The 16,182-nt window shown below is 44.3% G+C and overlaps 1 protein-coding gene across 7 annotated transcripts in view; it reads left to right on the top strand.

Annotated features, from left to right (window-relative positions):
• The window catches only part of FLI1 (Fli-1 proto-oncogene, ETS transcription factor), a 90,721-nt gene that overhangs the window by 29,765 nt on the left and 44,774 nt on the right, over positions 1-16,182 (top strand). The gene's annotated exons all lie outside the window — the stretch shown is intronic.

Below are 16,182 nucleotides of genomic sequence, written 5' to 3'. Positions count from 1 at the left end.
CAGAGAGGCTTTGAGAAACGACAGCGTACAAAGAGAAGCAAGACACAGGACAGTGTGGGACTAATTGACTGCTGTAGGAGGACTGAAAGAGAAATGCTGGATGACATGGCCAGCTCTGGTGGTATTTGGTTTTCATCTGGAAAGCCTGAATCGCATTCTAATTACATAAGAATCTCAGCTTTTAGTGGGTAGAAGTGTACTTATCGGCTTGCTTGCTGGAAAAATAAACCATAATAAGGCACACTGTGCAGGCTTGTGCTGTGGGCAGCCCTGCCTCGAGGTTAAGACACGAACTGGCAAGGGGTTTGGAAGGCGTTTGACAGGTAGGTGATGCTGAGGAAGTGGTGCAGCAGCTTGTCTTTCGAAAATTAAACCCGACAAAACCCTAGCAAAGGCCTTGTTGGGAGATGAAGTCAGATAAGTTGTTTTGCCCCCCAGGCCCATTTCATTTCTATTATTCCTTCTATCACACAAATGATAAAAGGAGGTGGGGGCTGAGTTGTGTTTATTAATTCATGCTTCAGAACGACAATAGGACACCTGGACTAGCACCTGTCAGAATATGATGCAAATTAGCCTGGCAAATCTAGTCTTCATCAGCACAACCATAATGAAGCTCTAATAGAACTGATAATGATTTGAATAGTATTCATAGGAACAAGCTTTGCTCGGATATTGGCTCAATTGCATTAATTAATGCGGTACATACAGAAATGCAGCATTGCTCCCATTCATAGGGACTTCCTGGTGCTTTTCTGTTGCTGCTTGTTTTTTAAACAGACAAAACCAGGACTTATTATATTTGCAAACAATGGAATCATGGAGATGCTCTGATTTACTCCAGAGATAGAGAGGGGATGATGGCTGAAAGCTTAAATTAAAGCAGAATTTCCTTCTGTTTTCTCAAAGGAAAGGTTAACATTTGTTAATAACTGTCACTGGCTGTAAAAGGCCTAAGTGTCATATGATGGATTTCTCTGATTGCTTTTAATCGAGGTTTTTAGAAATCATGGGGTGTAAACAAAGAAATGAGCAACTGTTGAACGGCTCTGAATAAACCTCAGAAGATTTGCCTAAGATAAGAAATACTGTTCTGACAATGAAGTAATAACAGGTTCTTTGCTTCCTGAGTTACACTATTTTTTATCATTATTATTTTATTTTTTCTTATTCTATATCTCTCACTGAGATAAACTGGTCTGCATAGATGGATATGTGCTTGCATAGGTTTGTGAGTGGGTGGAAGGCTTTTTACCCTGCAGAGATACTAAGTTGTTATATTATCTATTTCATCTCCCATGTTTTTTTTCTATTGAACTTCAAGCCAAATTTAGATGAGAATGAATTAGAAAAAGTCTCCTTACAATGTTCAAATCAGCAGAAATATGGCAAGGCTAAGGCTAGGTATATGTAGAGGGTCTTTGCATGAAATACGGTACTTTTTGTTGAATGCTTCCCCAGGAGAAAGGGATAAATGGGAAGGTATTTCATTACCCCACCTGAAAATAAGGGACATGGAAATGATTCTCTAAACAAAGAGAATCCCAGGAGCAAACTGATCTGTCCTGAAGAAAGAACGCTGGGTTCTGATACAAGGTTTTTGGTGCCATCAGTTTCTTTCTTAATTGGACCCAAAATGCACAGAAGAAGTTTTGACTGGGCGTAGCGTCGACTGCGTTTTTCAGAAGTTCAATACCACTGCCGTGAGTTGTTTGTTTCATGACATCTCATTGTGGATTTGTAAATCTGGTGAAGCAAACAGGTTTAGGCCAAACACACTGGTTACCAGGGTTCCTGTTTGCACTGCCAGGGGGGTGGCCCATGGAATCAGCTGCAGAGAAGCCCCCAGCACACAGCAAACCTTTAAAAAGCAAGGAGAGGGACGGGGGGGACTGTGCAAGTTTAGCAGAGAGCACATTGGGTGAAGTGCATGCAAATCTCCAGCTGACACAAGCTGTATCCTCTCCCACAAAAAAAGCTTCATAATAATCTGTGCAGAACATCACTTCAGGATAAACACAATAATGCTATAAATACCCCAGGCCATTTCCTGTTGTTCTTACTGCAGCTTGCACAGGGTTTGCGTCTGGGTGAGGGTGTGACTATAATCCACATAGTAACACATACATTAACCTTCTTCTCTGCTTCTCCTGCCGATTGTCTTAGGGGCTTGAAGAAAAATGTGCTTTTCTTTCTAAACAAATGCAGGATTTGTCAGTTAACCTGTGGCTTGCTCCACTGAGAACAACATTCATCACTAATGAATTGAGCAATATTCTTTTCTTTATGTAAAGAATTTAGGGCAGCAAAATGATAAACTCTTGTGCTAGTGAACAGATGAGTTGACTGGAACATCCTGAGGCATGGTAATATACATTCCTCATCCTAAGTTATTTCAATGCATGCCTGTTCTTAAGTTTGACTGTCATACTTAAGGGAAATTAAACACACCTTAAAACATGAATTGAGATGAGCAGAAATGCAAAGTGTTTCCTGAATGTTTTATGCTTGTTATTTACTGAAGTTTATATTTTGTTTAAGTGGATTAGTTATTTTAGTGAAAACCAAAAGTAAAATGCATGCTTACATCTGCTTGTTAATTGCATAACTACAATGAGAAGAAAGGAAAGGAGCAGGAGTAAAGGAAGGAGGGAGGCCGCTGAGTCCTGATGTATGAGTTAAGTCTTTAGAGGCCTAGACCAAAAGTTCCTCTAAGTAAAGCGTTTTCAACTCAATTGAAAGTCAATTGAGTTTGAACTCAATATAAACTGGTGATTTTTTGAAATAGTGTTGGCAGTGGTGTTTTTACTACACAGAACAAACTAAAAGCCAGGATTATGACTACTTGCTGAACGGCTTAGGTTTTCCATCTAAATTAAGCCAAAAGCTCAGGTCCAGATATAAAAAACGACTTGGGCACCTCCAAAGGAGACACTGTACTGCCGAAGTTTCGAAAATGTTGCTCCTAAGGTGAACACAAACCCCGACTTGTATTACCCAGACTTACTGAGCTTGCAGAGAGATTCAGAGGGGACAGAGGTAGCCATTCTAACCGGCTTGAGCCGCTAAGTACATTTCAAGTATAGAAGCTTGCTTGATAAAATATACTTCATCCTGGAGGCATTCGTAGGGAAAGGAGATGTGGTTTGAGCCTAGGCAGCACAGAAGGTCCAGAACCGACTTCTGCTTCCTGGATGAGCATCCTTAAACTTCTGCACAGAGAGCTCACGTAGCTGCTGCCGCCATGCCCAGCACTTCTGAGGGGGAAATAGCTGTGTTGGCGGGGCCTCGTCTCTAACCCGATATGGTCTGAGCACGCCAGGGTCCAAGGCCCTTCAGGCACTGCGCTGCCGCTTGCTGGATTGCAGAGAGGTTTGGGGCAGATGAGTGCAGCTTCCCAGCCCTGGGGAGCTCTGAATTCCTGCACAGGGCAGAGCTGAACGCACTTGGGGATTTTTCAGGCTTTCAAAAAGTCTGTCACCTTATTTAAACATTTGCTGGCCATAATTATTTTGGATTACAGTTTTACACCTATTTTTTGTTGTTTTTGTTTTTTTTTTTTTTTCTGTTTCTTGGATCTGACTCAGACGCATGTGGCCAGTTTTAATCAGGCAGTTGATCCCATCTTCATTCAACAAAGCAGTTAAATTAAGTTTATGAGATAAAATGGCTAAGGAAGAGAATTTTGCTAAGATGGCATAAAATGGACAAACTGAAGAGAAACTGCCCCATTTCTGAAATGAACCAGGCTCCAACAGCTAATCCAGTCATTGCTGTCTGTGAGAAAAGAAAAAAAAAGTGCTTAGAAGAGTATTTTTTTTAAAAAAAAAAAGATCTTTGTAAAACAATTTGCTTGTGAATTTGAACAAATGAAGTAGAGAGGGGTGTGTACAACGGATACATTTCATGTGAAAGGCAAGGAAGGAAATGGGAATAGCAGGCAAATATGGGGGAAAAAAAAAAGGCCTGATGAATGAAACAGAGACAGAATGCTCTGTTTCTGCTCCTGCATATTGATATTTTACCTCCTTGCAATTTTTGTATTAACTGAGTTAAGGCAGAGTGGCATTTTCAAGAGCTTTAAATGAAGGTGAGAAATATTTTGCTTGCCTAATTCATATTTATGCCTTTGAGGAAACCACCTCCTTACATGTCACAGTGTGGCTCAGCATCTAAAGGGATGCCATGAGGACCCAAATACTGGGGCGCTCGGCCGAGCTTTATAACCATTGTGCCGTTTGACCTTCAATGAATGATCGTCATTGTGTCCTTGTTTGATTGCATGTGAAAGTTTTTCACAGACAAGAAAAATGGTGTGAAACATGACCTTTGTGAGATATATGAGATAAAACAAGGCAATATTTTGGTATGTTTAACAGCATCCACCTAGCATTTTTTTCTTTCCTGACATTGAAGAATATTCTTCCCTGATGATAAATCCTGATGTCCTCTGGCATTCCTGAACCTGGTACATCTACTGTGACATGAAGAAGTGACAGGGGAGAGCAGAGCAGATGTAATTATATCACTGTAAGATAGGTAAAATGTATCTTGCTGTGATCTCCAGGCATCCTTGCCAGCCTAGGTACCTGTGGAGGGGAGCTAAGGGACATGCTCCAGACTTCTAGGAAAATGAGACAAAGCTTAGGGCACCCAGTGCTGGGGACAGCACAGGCAGTGAAGGAGAAGGAAGAAACCATTGTCATTTCATTTGCTTCAGCTGCTTCCCCTACGGTTCATTATTTTCCTGAAGTCAGAGACATGCTCTCAGCTGATGTGTAGCCCTTGGAAGCTAACTGCTACTGCCCAGCTCTCCTGTGAAAGCAGAACAGAGGGTGCTCTGCTTCCCCACACATTTATCCGTATCGTGAGCGCGTTACCATGCATAAAGTTTTGCCCTTCTAGCTCTTGTTGAGTCACGACTCGTATTTCCAGGTAGGCCAATCTATTCTCATGCCTGCTGGCTTTGTTCAGGCAACATTTACACTTAGTTTTGATCCCTCATAAGCTGTACTGATAGGTGGATGGCACACTTCCAATCATGCTGCCTTTTGTGGTTTATGAAGCAGCACCTGTGAAGCAAAGGTTCTTCTGTCAGCCTGAATGGTGCCCCCCAGTAGGCGGTGCCCACCTCTCCGGGAAGTGAATGCTGCAAGCTAGCCCCTGCCTTCTCTGTCTGTGGTGCCTGCTCATTCCCAGCCAAAAGAAATGAATTTCAGGGATGAATTGGATGCGTACCGCTCCAAGGCACAAGAGAGGCCCTAATATCTTTCAAAATCTGTTGAAGTGTGACTGTGACACCACCATCTCCACTTCGTAGCTTTCTTCTGAGAACTGCAGTTGCTGTGGGAGTGCGTGGCACACTAATACGAGCTCTTTCTTCCTGTGTTCTCTGGATTGTTCATACCTAGCTCTCACGCAGTGTTTTGCATCCATTAATTTTGAAGAGCTTTACCCGAAAGGTCACTTTCACTGTTACGCCTACTTTGCAGCAGCTCTGTAAGGTGTTTTGCCACCACGCCACCCAGTACAGCCCAGGTCCCCTCAAAGCTACCTTTTCTCAATAATAACTGTCAGAGTCCCTTGCTTGCTGTTGACTGTCTGTTGTTCAGTTTGTAAGAAGCTGTTTTTCTTACTGTTCAGCCTGTAAACATCACGTGAAACAGTGCTTCAAATCTCTTGGTTGTCCCCACCGTGAGAAATTGGCTTAACCATCCTCACAAATTAGCAGGAACAGATGGAACAGCTAACAGAGGCACTGCTGAATTGCTGCCTCCTGACCACCAAAACTACTTGCTTTTAGGAGGATGCTGATGAGGAAAGTGACTGCTAGACTTGCCAAAAGGAAGACGTACTTCTTCCCTTGGATGTGCATGTGGTACCTTCTGAATCAGTAGGAACCTGCCCCTCACAGGGAGCACTTTTTTTTCCTGGACTCCCCCGAGAAGCTGAGGACTGGGAGGAGAACGAGACCCCCAGAGAAGGCAGCCTAGCCTGTGATAAGTACCCCAGAAGGGGGCTGCAGTTTTTATTTGGTCCTTATGTGCATCTCTTGGACAACTCCACTTCCCTCTAGGGCAAGAATCTGGCATAGTTTTAGTTGTCATGATATCAAAATGCCAAATTTTAAAGCTATTGAGGTATCAACATAGATGTTCTTCAAATACTTCTAAGAATCTAATTGCTTCTTTAGGTGTCTGTATAAAGTCTCTGAAAAGATATTAAAAGTCTATATGCTAGAACTGCTTACATATTGAAATTTTGCCAGGAGAGATGGTGAATACTTTGTGCATTTGTGTAGGAGTCATTCATGCATTCACATTTAAGTGGACGAATATGCAAACATCTACACGGAAGATTTGATCATACATCACCCCAAAGACAAGGGCAAAACTTCCACTGGCTTGCTGACACAGTAGCAAGCCTAAAAAGACTTCGGCTCTGTCTCCAAAAACTGTAACAGAATCCCCTCTGTGTTTGTGTCAGGGAGGTATATAAGATTCTTGCTAGATATGGTCTGATCTTTTTAAACTTAATAATGTCTTTTTCATCAGAAAGATGCAAATTTATCAAAGCCCTACCTCTTCATTGGAAAGGTTGATTTTTGACAGTTTCCTAATTTTGAAAAAATAAAAGAACTGAAGCTGCCAAAACTCTCCTAGATGCTTTCTCAAGTTTTCCGAGTTTTGTTTTGAAACTACTCTACATTTTGAAACATAAGCCACCTGCAATATTTAAGAAAACTGAAAAGGCTCAAACGGCAACAAGACAGAGTATCTGCAATAAAATATTTCAATTACCTTAAGGTGGACTTCTCTAGATAATCATTTTGACTTTTATCCATACTCAGGATTGGAAAATTTCTGACAACCTCCATAAGTTTCTCAGGATATGAAACGTTCTCTAACCACATCCCAGGTACATCTCTCTCTTACCTTGTGGCCTCGTCAACCACTTTGCCCCTCATTTTGCACAAAGAACTTTTGCTTCAGTTGAATAAATAAATTGCTGCAAGTGGTTTATCTGAGAGATATAGCCCTAGGGTTTATCTGTGTATTGACTGCAATTGCATCATGTGTTTGCATGACTTTGTTTGGAATTTGCTTTTAATTTCTGATTATTATTATTATTTATTTATTTTGGTTAGATAAGGAACTTAGGTCTGATTTTGTCCAAGGCACTGAGAACTTGCTACTTCCCTGAGCTTCAGAGAGCTTCATGAGGATTTATTATGATGAAAAACAATACGGGCAGTATTGTCCTGCTTGCTGTGTTGTTCACACTGAAGTTGTGAAACTGCTTGCAGCCTGAACACTGGACATATGCTTCTCTCTATTTTTATTTTCATATCTCAGAGAGTAGAGCTCACCCTCACAAAATCCCGGTGAGGTGGCCAAACCACGATCGCCATGGTACGGGTTAGCACCAAAGACCCAGCAAGTCCAAGGCCAAACAGGAAGCATGCTGCCTGCATGGTAAAGGAGCCCGCATCTCCCAAATACCACTCGAGTACTGAAACCACGGGACCATCTTTTCTGTACTTCCTGTACACTTCCTGCTGACTTGAAAGCTGAGGAAGTAAGGCATGTTGGGGTGTGAACATTATTAGTGTTTTTGTTTGTATTGTGAAAGCACTAAGACAACAGCCATACAGACCGTGACCAAATACGGACCCGTGTGCCGATGTGCTGGGCTCAGAAGAGAAAAAAACACACCACCCATTCCCCCAGGGCATTTACAAACAAAGCATTAAACAAGCAGCAAGATATTCCTTGCACTGCCCTCAACATCTGGGTATACACTGGATGTACACGCAGGTACTACCTGAAACTCTTAGTCAGGGCAAAACATGTTGCTGGGGTTGGTTTGGGACTGTGCCAATGTGTGCCTCAATTTGTTTTCTTTTTTAAGCCCTCAATTTCACTAACAAATCAGAAATGGGTCTTTGAAGGTTACTTTTTTTTTTTTTTTCTCTTTTTTTTCTCTTTCTGCAATGCTTCCATTTTCTTCAGAAAGAAAGCCAGCTAGTGACAGCAGTAAAGCGAGCACCCACTGGCTAATGCAGCTGAGGCTGCTGAGAAGACACCCGAATTTCTTGGCCAAGGATAACTCCTCTCTTAAGCTGCTTTAAAAATACCAACCAAGCTGACCCTTTTTTTTTTTTTTTTAAACTCCATGTAGGAGTTTTACTAGCAGGCTAACATAGGTTCTCACTTTTGCAAAGGCACAGAAACCCTCGTTGCCTCTCTGTAGGGTGGCTGTCTGGTTAGCACAGTCAGAATTAGGAGGGGGGTTATTTTATTAGCCGGTAAAGCTGATTGATTTATTAGAGCAGAAATATCTTGCTAGCTCCAGCACAGGTTATTCTCCAAATGCAAACTCTATTTCATTTCACACACACAAAATAGCCAAAGTGCCTGTGTTATGAATAGGCCCCTTTGTTACCCTGCGAATCGACAAGACAGACTGTTTAGTTCATGTCTGTACATTAGCAAAGGAGGACGGGGTCTGTGAGACAGATGTGGCCTTTAATTGCATGGAAATATTAGAAGATCGTTAAGCCAATTTTGACAGGGTTTTCCTCTTACGGAGGGAGTAGAGCGTTGTTTTAGGGAAGGCGCAGGGAGCAGCCCTGTCTTGCCGGCCCCACAAATAGGACCTTGTCCTACTCCCTCACCCCAATGCTAAACAAAACCAGAGGAGATTTAGTCAGAAGCCCCACTTTCCTGCCAGAGCTGCAGAACTACATCTCAGAAAGAACTCTTTTTAAATTGCATCTGATAAAAGGCTTTTCAACACAGCTCAGGGGACTTGCCCTGTTAGAGATAAGACCAGCCGTATCAGCTCTGCTAAGAACATGGAGATGTGCCGAGAGGCCTGCTTCTTATTTATGTTAGCATGATTCAAGTGTAAGAAACACTTCAGCAAAAGGAGAACAAACTGCAGTCATCTCAGAAAACATCAGTGTTGCATGTACAGGCAGTCCTCTTTTCCATAGGAAAGCTGGCTTTTGTTTTTTTGGCAGCCTGGGTTTCGTTCTTAGCTTAGTTACACTCTACCAAATGACTTTGAGCAGAATACTTGGTTGCTTTGCATTGGTAACTTGCTGTAAAATTGAAGGAACAATCTCAGCTCTGCATGGCACCGCTGAGATACTGGCTTTGTCTCTTAGGCACATCGCTGTGCGAGTAGGACCCTGGCAGCTCAGTATTTCACAGTTATACTGCCAGAGCTGATGATTTTCATTAAAAAACAAACACACAAACCAACATGAAATCACTTGCTGCAGGTGGGGATTTGCAGATGAGCTGATGAAGGGCTGGGCTGATTCTGCACGGATCCTGTGAAGGTCTGAGCAAGGGTCCTAGAGACAACAGAAAGCTGATTTGAACCAGCCCCAAAGTGGCCCTTGGGCACGTGTGTTTGTACCTTAGCACCACCTCCAGCAGAGGAGACGCTGGGATGCAGAGTTGAGTGACCCTACCCGAAGCTGGAGCACTGAATCGGTCTCAGTACTGGGATTTGGCTGCTGCCAGCCTTGGCTGCCAGCCCCCTCCCTCCCAGACATACTGCGAGCTTGTGCTCTGCTTCTTGCCTGCTTTCACTGCAGCAAAACATTTGAATCTCCCTGCCATGAACTCGTTCATGGCCTCTGCCTCCCTGCCCTGCTTCAGCAGGGCCGAGGGGAGCTGGGAAGAAGAAGCCATTAGTTCTCATAGGTGTGGAAAACCAGCCGTGAGAGCAGACTTCTTGAGGTGTCAGTAGCAAAAGACCTCATTTATCTAAGCAAGGCTCAGAACCCTTCTCAGTACCATGCTGATAAAATCAACAGACTTTCTGTTAATGGTTACTGATAAGAGATTTTTGTAACTTTTTTTGCTCAGCCTCCTGGGAGAATAGGTTTTGCTTTTGTCTAGCGGTTCTAGCCTTAGGATAACACTTGCCACTTCTCTGACCTCTGTCTTCCGAGGACATTGGAGCGCTCTGCAAAATCGGAGAACTTTTGGGGACATGCGTTGTACAGATATGGAAGCTGAGAGATGGAGACATGAATGCATTTGTAAACAGACTCTCACATCTTCTGCTGTTCAGTTAGCCAGGAGGCAGCATGCACCGGCTGATTCTAGGAGTCAGACATCAGGAGTGGCATTTGGTGTCTGTATTTAGTCAGTGCATTCACAAAATAGCACATTTGTCCTTAGCAATACCTTCCCATTGCACCCGGCATCAGAAGGTATTTCACTATTGCAGTTTTCTGAAACATGAGTGGGGGTAGGATGCTCTTTTCTCTGTGATGTTTGGTATCGCTAGGAAGAATATCACCTTGTCAAGTCCTTTTTGTGTTGTAGTGTTAGCTTTGGGTTTCAGCCCAGGTGCCAGAATGGGATTTGGACCCACAACTTTTTGTCCAAGAGGTGAGAGTGCTGGCTATCCGTGAGTCCTCCCAGGACCTTTCTCTTGCACTAAGATTAGAACATCAATATTTCTTTGTAACGAAATGAAAAGCCCCTGGGAACTTCCAGTGGTGTAAACTGGGTTTTCCTGTTCAAATATCTTGATTGAGATTGACAAAGAAAATATCTCAGTGTAATCCTGCCGAGCTGTTTTCCTTGGAATGCCACAAGCAGGCTTGTTCACAAAATCTCTGCTTTTCCTATAGGCGTGTGCAGAAACAATCTCGTCACTGGAGCCACAGGGGCTGGGCTCGGTGCACAAGAAAAACACAGATCCATGCCATCCCAGCAGGGTGGCAGCCGTCAGTTCCACTGCCAAGTGGAGGAGACCAGTTGGGAACTGGATAAGGAGCCAGCAGAGGCTGGGTATTCTGCACAAGGCATCAATGCACGGCTTTATTCAGCTCTCAGCTGGGCAGTGGTGGCACCTGTATTTGCAGCCAGGGTCAGTGGGCGAAGGAAATGGAAAACCTGGTCTGGGCATTGTTGCTAACTGCTCCTCTTTTGGCTGGGCTGCCTCATGAGGTTTAAGCCTAACATTTTAGAGGGATTCAAGGGCCTGTGGCATCCAACTCCTGCTAAATATGGGCGCAATTTGCGTAGCTTCAGGCTCTTTTGAAAATCTCAACCCTGGGACTTTTTCATCCCAGTAAATGGCATTTTGGGGAAGGAGGCAGGTAAGAGTTTCGCATCACCCTATCGAGTGTGTGCATACGCTGAGTTTCAACTGACGAGCACAGCAAGCTGTGCAGAGCGCGAGCTGGACTTGGGGAAGAGGCAGGTTCCTGTGAGTCCTGAACCACCTCCCCGTTTCCTCTTATCTCCATGCTTCATGTGGTGCACATTTGACAACACGCCTAAGAAACCAGCTCTGGGCTGAAACACTGAGTTTACGCTTTGAGTGTCATAAGCACTGAGACCCCGAGTACGGATTTAATCCAACCATAGCTCAGGGACCGAGGCCAAGCCCAGAATGCAAGTAGGCTTGAGCCCGAGTGCTTGAAATCTCAAGCCACATCTGGTTCAGGATTCAGCTGCAGGACTGCATTGGTCTTGTATTTGCTCACACTGATACAGTGTCCAGACCTTGTAATATGCAGTGTAGATGTCACTGATTGATTATGCCTTTTGTTTCCTTTTGGCTGAGCCTTTCCATCACCAAGTATTCTCTGTGTAAGAGGCAATCAGCTTTGCTTAGGATTCTTACCTCTATTTCAGGGGAGAAGCATATACTGCGCTCTCTCCTGGAGACTCTGCTTTGATTCCTTCATGGTGTTGTTTTTCCTCAGTCTGGAATAAGTCATCTTGGGCTGAAAGTGCATGTTTTGTTCTCTGCGGATGGAAACATAACAGCACCCGATGAATGTTTCCTGATGGGCTTCCTGCGATTGTGAAGGGAATGGTGTCAGAGAACAAAACAGGATACGATTGCGGTGTTTTTGAATGTAACTGGGACAATGGTATCAAAGTGAAATAAAAAATAATGAATGGACATTGGTGTAGCGGTGAGTCAGAGCTCAGAGGAACCTGGAATATTTGTGCCTTTATAAGGTGCCACTTCCCAGACCTTGCATTCCTGGGAGAACACTCTTTTTACAGTTTCCAATGTTTCGACAGTAGGAACCAAGCTGAGAGGATAAGATTTTGGGGTTTGCACCTATTCCTTCATGCTTTAGAGTCCATTCAACGTCGTTTTCCAAGGCAGCCTGTCGAAGGGGAGACATGTAGATGTGAGATACCCTCCCTCATGACAAAGTCCCCAGTACTTCTCATGTTGTCATTTTCCTTTCTAGGAAGAATCATTTATATTGAAAAGATTCAATTGCTCTTTCCATGTGGAAAACAAAACCAGCAGGATTGTTATATAGGCTCAGTTTCTGGTATGAGTAAAAATACCACCAAAAAACTCTCCCTTTGCAGAAATGCTGGCACAACTGCAGCAGGCAAATGCAGTTTAAAGCAAGCCCGAGTTTTCTGAAATAAAGTGCTTGGTCAGCCTGCAAGCTCCTGATCAAAATTTTGCCACTAAAAACCAGCCTCTGGCACTACATCAAGGAGAGGAGTCAGGCAGTGGGTGCTCTGGGACAAAGCTGAGGTCAGCACAGAATTTCTGCAGAGCAGTAGACTGCATTTATTCCTCAGGATAGTTTTGGTTTGTCAGGCAGCCAGACTCCAAAACCATCTTGCAGTTTTCCCTCCATGTGTCTTCAGCAGAGGAGACCATAAAAATGCTACAATAATATTTACTGAAGTGTGTATGTTCACAGTTACATCCATGTGTCTCTGTTTACAAATGCATCTGCTCAGTGCAAGTCAATTATTTTACAAGGGCAAGGAAAAAAATTAAAAGGAAGGTGAACTAGCGCTAGGTGGATTCGAGTGCTGAGCTCTGGGAAGCAGTCAGCCATGCAGTGCCAAGCCTAGTGGGCAGCTCTGGAGTGGAGAAGATGTGGGCAGAGATCAGTGGTGATACAAGCCCAGTAAACTGGCCGAGGACACTGTTAATACATGGCAAAGGCAGACTGGTGTTCTGGAAACATGACATGGCTTGGAAAAGACCCGGAGAGATGAGAGAGTCCTCCCACCTCGGCAGACAGTGCTAACTCCACAGTTATGCCGATTTGTTCATGGAGGCAAATCCTTTTGTAGTGAAAGTGACTGTCAGAAATGAAACCTGGCTCAAGCAATGCCAACAGCAAAGATTCCAGCACTTTTAGCAGGCTTAAAGTTTTTCCCCCAAGGTTCAGTACTCACCCTAAACCATCTCATGTGTTTGGGTTGGCAGACCTGAGCAGGAATTCTCCCAGACTTTCTGGGACCAGAAGCCAGAAGCTGTGATTTGTCCCTTGTCTGCTAAGGGGCAGGCACCTCATCCAGCTCCTCTGCTACCACCAGCGTGCATCGGCGTAGGCAGGGTATGAAGCACCAGGGAAAGGTGGGAATCCATAGGGGGATCCTTCCTGAGAGGCCCAGGGACACGGTCAGGCTGTCCGGAGGCTGGCCGAGACGTGGCATGCTCCAAAGCACACTGCGGAAAAGCTGCGGTGTGCCTCCGAGATTTAGGAGCTTATACGATGGAGACGCGATAATCTCTCAGACATGTCCATGATGCGACAATCTGTCAGACGTGTCCATTCTCCTGGCCTCGTATTTCACCATATTACTCTTAAGAGGTCAAGAGGCCACAGCAGTAATTTGAGCAGGTTCTTTTTTTCGCTTCCTCTCCTGGTCCTGTGCTCAGGCCACACAAAACCATCTCCTGGAGGCTGCCCGCGTGGCTGAGGCTGGCGCTCCTCAGCCTCCTCAGCACCAGCCCTGGCGCAGGCACTCGCTGGGAAGAGCACTTGGGGCCCAGGTATGCCCACTTGGTATTCAGCCTGTTGGAAACAGATCAATTTGGGCTCTCGACTGATTGATGCAAAGCTTAGACTGAGATAAAAGTGCTTTGGTCCAGATCCGATAAATGTGTGCGTGGAGTCAAGTGCTCCAGTGCTCTTCTGAAAAGTGAAGTACAAACCACGATTTATTTATTTTTTCCTTTTCTCAGGTTTTGGGGATCTTGAGATAACATAATAAAGCATTAATTTTAGCAACCTTCTGTTATCTACCCAATGTGAAATTTCATGGAAATAATGAATGTACAAATTAAGAAAAAAAAAGACATATTTCCCTACAAGAAGTTTTGCAAAATCATTTAACCTCAATTTTTAGCTGGTTTTGTGTGATCCCCGCTTCTGGTCTGGTTTTGCTAGTTACGCCTATCTTATTCCTGCTTCGTTTCCTCCTAGCATGAGTTACCAAGTTGTGGTTTCCCAGTTATTTGAATTGTGAAGAAATGGTGCTGCACTCTAAGATTGCCAGGTTAAGCTCAGATGTAGTACTCCTGATGGAAAGTGAAGGAAGGGCTGTCACAGCTGCAGAAGAGAGCTTGCACTGTAGTTTGTCTGGGTAGCTGGCCTGCTTTGTAGTTTTGAGCAAGCCTCCAGTGCAAAGGAAGCGCAAAATTATTGGAGTGTGAGATATCATCAAAATAATTAAATAAAAACCAACACGCAATGTTGTGGCCCTCCTTTATACGCAAAGAAAGCCTCAAATCTACACAAACTTTGACACAGTCTTAAGGGGATGGTGCCGTCTCCCTAATCCTCAGACCTGCTGCTGCAGCAGGGAAAGCCAGACTGCTTCTCCTCCCATCTCTCCTCCTCCGGGCAGGGATTACAGCATTTGGGTTACCACAACCCGAATGCCAGCAGCTCAACTGGAAAACAGTGCGAACAGAAGGGTTTGTCAGTCACCGTGCGATGCTGTAAGTAGATACAGGAGGCCTAGGGCGACGGGCCGGGGGCAGCGACGGCTCTCAGCCTGCTGTTTGCACTCCAGCACGATGATGGGTCTCCGGTGCTAGCTGCAGCCCACAAATCCTCTGCTGCAGAGGCAGCCCTTAAATTGATTGCGAAGGGCACAAGATTGGATTGTGGTTGTTAGCAATAAAATGCCTATGATTATAATTTTCCAGGGGGAGTTACGGGAGTCCCTGCACCAATCCCATAATATCCTGTAAGGAAGGTGGAATAGCATGAGCAAACCTCAAGAAAAGTACGCTGGAAGGATGTGGAATACAAAAAGCTGCAAAAATGTATCTTTTTGGTTTGGTTAGGTGTACTGTAAAGACTGGATATATTACAGTGCGGGGTTGCTGCCCAGGCCGTGATTTGAATTACCCCAAAGGTTCCTGTTGGTGTCCCAGTAACAGCACTGGGTGAGGCTCAGCGCTCCGCAGAGCTTCCAGCACGAGCGGGGCAGGGCAACAGAGGGCTGAAGGGAGAAACAGGCACAGACGGGGGAATACCTCGCTAAAGGTTCTGCCAGAGATCGAGGGCAGAGATGGGAATAACACTCTGCCTTCCCGCCTCCTAAGTCAGTGCCCAATCCATTTGAATTTGCTGTCCCAAGATCAACCCAGACTCTGCTCCTTTGTAAATTTTGTATTTGACTCATTTTCTTGTAAGTCTGATGTTATCTCTTCCCTGCTTGTTGAGACGTTGGCAGCAGAAGTGCTGACTTGTAAAAACTGCAGTGCCAAAATCATTTCTATTCAAGGAGTAGATCCTCTGTGTTAACCTCAAGCCGTGTGTAAGGCTCGTTACTCTTGGTACCTCTTATTTTGGTGCTTTGTGTCGCACATCTGGGCCCTGGCGGATGGTAGCTCTGAGCTGGTGACATTCGCTTTACAAAGATATTTCAGGAGTGATTTTCCCACAGGACTGAGAGCAGTGAATGTATTTTATTGCTGAAAAGAAAAGAAAAGAAAAGAAAAGAAAAGAAAAGAAAAGAAAAGAAAAGAAAAGAAAAGAAAAGAAAAGAAAAAAGCCCTCTAAACCCTCTAGAGGTAGAAGTAATCTTTCCATGCATAGCATGATGGTTCAGGTACTCAGCATTTTCTTCTCTTATAAGCCAGACATTGTGGAGGAGGATGAATCTTTGATCTTTAGCAATGCCTTTTAAATGTGGTTATGGCCAGAAAAGTGAATGTAAAGAGCTCAAAGTCAATATTCAGCGTAAATGCATTACATGCACCTGGAAAGAGCTGTGATTGTAGACACTGGGTCATATCTGGGATGAAAACACTGCCTGCTGTCACCTCACCAGCTCTTGTTTCCATGACCTTTCTCACAGAGCCAAAACCAGGGAACCAGGAACATCGAAAGAACTTTCCTTGCCAGTGAAC

This window comes from Cygnus olor, chromosome 22 (genome assembly GCF_009769625.2).
Source record: "Cygnus olor isolate bCygOlo1 chromosome 22, bCygOlo1.pri.v2, whole genome shotgun sequence".
Taxonomy (NCBI): domain Eukaryota; kingdom Metazoa; phylum Chordata; class Aves; order Anseriformes; family Anatidae; genus Cygnus; species Cygnus olor.
This window is presented reverse-complemented; position numbering and strand designations above follow the sequence as displayed.